This window comes from Castor canadensis, chromosome 12 (assembly GCF_047511655.1).
Source record: "Castor canadensis chromosome 12, mCasCan1.hap1v2, whole genome shotgun sequence".
Classification (NCBI taxonomy): domain Eukaryota; kingdom Metazoa; phylum Chordata; class Mammalia; order Rodentia; family Castoridae; genus Castor; species Castor canadensis.
The window spans coordinates 20,741,399-20,747,703 of record NC_133397.1 but is presented as its reverse complement, the minus strand read 5'-3'; the positions used below and the strand labels follow the sequence as shown (position 1 = coordinate 20,747,703).

General features: G+C 36.7%; 1 pseudogene; it reads left to right on the top strand.

Moving 5' to 3' along the window:
* Positions 1-1,363: 1,363 nt before the first annotated feature.
* LOC109701292 (la-related protein 7-like) lies at positions 1,364-5,356 on the top strand (annotated as a pseudogene).
* The last annotated feature ends 949 nt before the right edge of the window (positions 5,357-6,305 follow it).

Sequence of the window (6,305 nt, the reverse complement as noted above, 5' to 3'; positions counted from 1 at the left end):
TCACACAGTGTTTCAGTGGTGTTTTCGCTAGGTATGTTCTAGGTTGACTCCTATTTACTTCAGCACATTAAGGTATCATTTCTTAATCTTTTGGCTTCCATAATTGCTGCTGAGAAGTTGGCAATCAAGCTACTGCTTCTACAAAGGCAAAATTTTGCCTCTGGTTGCTCTTAATACTTTCTCCTAGCCTTTGGTTGTCTTTATTTCCTTATGATGGTGTCTATGTGGGCTTTCATTTTTGTGTGTTCTTGTGATTCATTGGGCTTCTTGTATTTCTGTGCTGATGGCTAGAACTGAAAAACTCCCAACTAATATCTCATTAAATATTATTTCTGTCTCATGCTCTTAGACTTTTTTTTGTGTGAGTGATACTGGGGCTTGAACTCAGGGTCTTCACCTTGAGACACTCTACCAACCCAATTTTTTGTGATAGGGTTTTTTTTCAAGATAGGGTCTCATGAACTATTTGCCCTGGCTTCAAACTGTGATCCTCCTGATTTCTGCCTCCTGAATAGCTAGGATTACAGGCATGAGCCACCAGTGCCCAACTACTTTCTTAGGACTATGACTGAGAATGTTAGACATTTTCATTCTAGTCTGTCTCTTTGTTTTGTTCACTCTTTTTTCCCCTGTGTGCTTCATTCTGAATGGCTTCTTCCAACTCATCTTCATGTATACTAATTCTTTCTTAACTATGTCTAATTTGTTCTTAAATCTATCCATTGACTTTTTTTTTTCGTGGTACTGGGGTTTGAACTCAGGGCCTCATACTTGCTAGGCAGGTGCTCTATCATTTGAGCCACTCCACCAGTCCTGATTTTTTAATCTACATTACTCTACATTATTAGAATTTCTGTTTGGTTCTCTTCTCTTCGGGTTTTTGCTGTTGTTGTTTGTTTACTTTTTGGGGGAGGAAAGTGGCAGTGTTGGGGATTGAACCCAGGGTTTCATGTATGCATGGCAAGGGCTCTACCACAAAGTTATACCCCCTGCCCTATGTGTTGTTTTTTTAATGTTTTACAGTTCATGTCTCTGCTAAAATATTCAAGCTTAACTTTTATCTAATTGAACCTGATAAGCATAGTTGCTTTACAGTCTGTATCTAGAATCCTTAAGAATTTATTTCTGTAATCTGTTGTATTTTATTTTTCTTGTTCATGATGTTTTATCATTTTGTATGCTTGGTTATTTTTTTCGTGTGTCTTGACCATTGTATTTTTAATTATTTGTAAAAAATAATTCAAGGTCTACTATGATGTTCTCTTTTTTGCTTTTTACTATTTTAAAGTACTGACATTGTTATAGTAAGGTATAGAAAAATAGCCTTACATACTTAATAATGCTACTAATTTCATTTACCAAAATGAAAAATGTTAACCACAGCTGAATTGAAAGAGTATTTGGGAAATGTGGTAATGTGGTTTATGTAAGTATACCACATTACAAGTCTACTGTAGATCCAAAGGGATTTGCCTTTGTGGAATTTGAAACAAAAGAACAAGAAGCAAAAGTTATTGAGGTAGGTCTACTCCTCAAAATTGTCAGGTCATTGTCAAAAAATGAAAACTTTTGCAATAATTTCAGTTTCTTAACAACCCACCAGAGGAAGCACCAAGAAAACCTGGCATTTTCCCCAAGACAGTGAAATATAAAATAAACCCATTCCAACATTGAGAGTAGCTAGTGAGTAATATTTGTGATAACATTCATAAAATATTTGTAGTTCAAGCATAATAAAACAAAATAACCTTGTTACAGAAGAAAAGAAAAAGAAGAAGAAAAAGAAAGGGCAAGTAAAGAAGGAAGACAATTTGGAGACTAAAGAGCTAAACATGGACAGAACAAGCAACATTAGTGTCTGTAAGATAAAAAGATCAAGGACTGGGTGTGAGGGCTTTGAAGGAGAAACACCTGAACCCCCAAAACAACCTGCAAAGAAAAAGAAAAAACAGGATAGAGGTGAAATGTCCATCTTACCTGAAGTCAGAAGAGGAAAGAGGAAGAGAAGCAGCTCTGAAGATGCAGAATGCCTAGCTCCCAGATCAAAAGCAAACAGCTCAGAAAGACAGCATTCAAAAAGAAGCTTCAGAAGCGTCCAAAGAAAGCAGAGGTATAACACGAACATTAAGAATTAGATAAGGGTATATATGTTCCAACCACTTCAAAATCACAGATATTTTAACTGGATTTTTTTTCTTTCTCTAGATTTAGAGTTCTCTACAGAGGAGGAAAAGGATACTGGAGATATGAAAGATGGTTCTCTATTAAAAACAAAAAGGAAGCACAAGAAAAAACATAAGGAGAGACATAAAAATAGGAGAAGAGGTCATACCATTGAGGGTACTGTCCAAGTATGTACAGTTGTCAGTGGCAATTGACAGCAGTCCATGATGTTCTCTTTCTCCATAGAGAATTTTTATTGCTTCTGCCAGCATTAACAATCTAAGATTACCTAATCCAGTTTCAAAACTGGTTTATCTTCAATTCATCCTTATTTCTAGTGCTTGTCCTTTTCCATCCCAACTCAAAGGGTAAGGCACCTGGTGAGCCACAGATGCCATCCTTCATCCCTGGGGCCCCACAGGGATGTTACAGCCTGTATATCACCACGTAGATTTTTAAATATCCTCAGGACAAAAATGGCACCAGTCCCATGCTCATCACTGCAGATCTGCATCTTCTCTGAGCTCTTAGCCTGGTAACTCCTCATTGTTTTATCTGCTTTTTTTTTAAATGATTTTATATTTTATCTGAGCTTTCTAGTTGTCTTTGTGGGAACAAAAACTCATCATTCTTAGAAGTGATAGTCTTATCTCAACTTTTACATCTCTTCCTCTGATCTATCTTGTAACTCTTAGAGGAAGCAAAGACCTAGGGGAAACAAAGAACTAGGTTTTGATATTGCCTTCTCCATAAATTTCTTATATGGTTTAGGGGAAATTACCTCATCTGGAAACAAATTAAAATTAAAACTTTCTCCTTTTTAAGGGAATTAAAAGGAAACTAATTTATTAATGGGAATTAATAGAAAACATAAGATAACTTGATCCTGAAAGAACTTTTGTGCTATTTTCCAAAATCTCTTAGCCTGTGGATAAAAATAGCAAATTTATACCTAATAGACCAAACTAAAATATTTTTGATTGCCTAATTATTCAGATTGAATCAAGATCTTAAGGAAGTTTGAATTCGACTTTTTTTTTTTTAATCAATCACAGGTAACATATTTTTCTTTGGGTTCTCTTTTCAAGATGAAAAAAATAATTGTTTTGTTATCAAACTTTTTCCACAACATATGTTTTACTCAGAGGAATTTTAAAAGTTCAAATTTGTATGAATATCACAGCAGATAAACTATGTTCAGATCATCATGGGAAGTTTAAAACATGGCTAACATAAGAGATAATATTGTCAATGTGTTACGTGGACTAGACTAGGTTATGTTACAGTAATAAACAATCCCCCAGTTTTATTGTGTAACTCATTAAGTCTTATATTTTGTACTCATGAAGTTGGCTGCAGGTATCGTGGCTCCTCCAAACATCTCCCTTCCATGCAAGCTAGTCCATTTTTGGTGATGGTGTCTTAACATTTGACCTCTACTGTTGCTGTGGCAAGAAAAGAGAGAGGCATAGAGAACTAACAAGTGCTTTTCTCTCTGTGCTTTGTCCCAGAAGTGACACATGTCATTTCCACTCATGGCTCATTTTGTCATAACTACTCACACAGACCCACCTAACTTCAAGGGAGCTGGGAAATGTGGGGGAGTACATGGATATTCAATGATTAATAAATTTTAACAAATTATGTCACTTCAGATGTAATTGAACTTAACATTTAGCTTGAGAAACTTCAAGGAGCTCATTTTATTTCCAAAACACTTTAAAAACCATGCTGTGGTCTCCAGTATTTGAAGAAGCAGACCTTCTACTGTCCCTTACAGGAGCTATTTTAAGAGGTTCTTAGAGTTTTAAAACATAAACCTCAGCATGGAGCCTCTTTTATTTTTGGAGAATTGCCTTATAGTCAAAGAGAAGGCATTTGACTGAATGATTTCTCATGTCACTTAAGAGCCCTTGAAATTATTATTTAACTACCAAAACCAGTTATTTTCTATTTTAACTCGAAATATATTTTTTCAGGATTCTGAGTTTTTAACCAAAATTGAAATTACACACTATAAATTCTAGTCTCTTGAAAAAAATTTTGATAATGGAGTTGAAGTATGGGTAAACTTTATGCATCTGGTTGATGTCAAATAGTACCTCTATCTGAGGATCTTCAATATTTTTTGCAGTACTGGGAATTGAACTCAAATGCTCACTGCTTGAGTCACATCCCTACTCCTTTTGTTTTCAGTTTGTTTTTCAATAGGGTCTCACACTTTTTCCCAGCCCAGCCTGGAACCATGATCCTCCTACCTTCCAAGTAGCTAGGATTACAGGCAGGAGGGAACCACCACACCTAGCCCAGGACCTTCATTTTTGGCAACATAAATTAAAGAATGGAAGCACCATTTCTCAGGTGCAAAGGCAAGGGATGAGATCAGTTTATTGAAAATTAACATGAGCTTGCATCATTAAAGTGTTACTCTTCATATAGACCTTAGCATGTGTTAGTCTTGGTAAAAGAATTCTTCAGTAAGAGAATTTTGCTAAATTATTTAATAGCATTCCCTGTGTTCTATTTATTGGTAAGAGATTGAGCAGGTATTGATAATAGTCTAAACTTGTGGTTACAAAATTGAATCCCACAGGATCTAAATAAAGGACATGAATGATGAAGCAGATATGTGGGATGTGGGGAAAAAGTCAAGAACAGGACAGAACTTGATTAAAGTGGGGATCTAGTACCCAGCAAATAGTTACTATATAAGAATTTAGGACCAGGCTATGGAACAGTTCACATGATAGAGCTGCCTAGCAAGCTTAAGGGCCTCAAACCCCAGTATACCAAAAAGAAAGAAGAAGAAGAAAGACGAAAGACGAAAGACGAAAGAAGAAGAAGAAGAAGAAGAAGAAAAAGAAGAAGAAGAAGAAGAAGAAGAAGAAGAAGAAGAAGAAGAAGAAGAAGAAGAAGAAGAAGAAGAAGAATAATTTAGGATTAATCCAGTGAAGTCCTTTCAAGTTTTCATGAGAAAACAGAAGTTGGTAAAGGATGCTTATGTAAACTCTGATTACTACATTTAGGCAACTAATTAAAAAAATTAAAACCATGTAAAGGCCAAACAGGTCTTTATGGGTCATGAGTCTGTTACCTCTGTTCTACATTTTCTAAGGCATTTGGCAAAATAAACTTCCAGGTGAATGTTATCACGGACACTTTGGCCAAGAACCTGGTGGCACTGAGTTCCTAAAAAAGAACCACCCATGGCACAGAGAGGAGAAGTGAGCAGGGGATAAGAGAAAGGGTAGGAGAAGAGCAAAGAGTGGAGGGAAAGGGAGAAATTAAGAAAGGAAGGAGGAGGATGGCAGAGAATAGAAGAGCTCAAGGAATGGGGGGGGCAAGAAGAGTAGCTTTAGCAAGAAAAGTAGCTTTCTTCCTACTCTGTCCTTCCTACCTTCTTACACTACATGAGAAAGAGAAACCAAGACAGCAAAGGCTGTTATCCAAATGAAAGGGAAAAATAAAATAGCGTCAAGGCTTTCTTAGAGATCGCTATAGTTTAGATCTAGAATGTCCCCCAATGTGTTAAAGCTTTGCTCCCTTGAATGATGAGAATGGGAAGTGGTGGAACTTTAAGAGGTGGGGTCCAGTGGAAGGTCTACCAGTCATTGGGTTGTTCCCTTGAAAAGAATATCTGGACCTGGCCCCTCTTCTTCCTCTCTGCTGTGTCCCAGCCATGAAGAGAATGACTTTGCTGTGCTAAGTGTTCCCTGCCATGCTATGCTGCCTCACAATGGGTCCAAAAGCAATGAGTTCACTGACCATGAACTGGAACCTCCAAAACTGTGAGCCAAAATAAACCTTTCCTCTTTATAAGTTGATTATCTTGGGTATTTTGTTATAGTCATGGAAACTTGATAAACATAGAGGTCAAGAACTAAAAATAAATATTAATAGTAGCAAATAGGAGCACTTACTATGTACCAGGAGTAGAACTTTACATGTATTTATTACTTTTTTTCTTTGATGGAGCTGGGGTTTGAATTCAGGACCCACATGCTTGCTATGCAAATACTCCAGCACTTTTGTCATGCTCCCAGTCCTTTTTACTTTAGTTTATTTTTCAGATAGTGTCTCCTGATTTTGCCTGGGCTAGTCTCAGACAGTGATCCTCCTAGCTCCACCTCCCTAGTACCTAA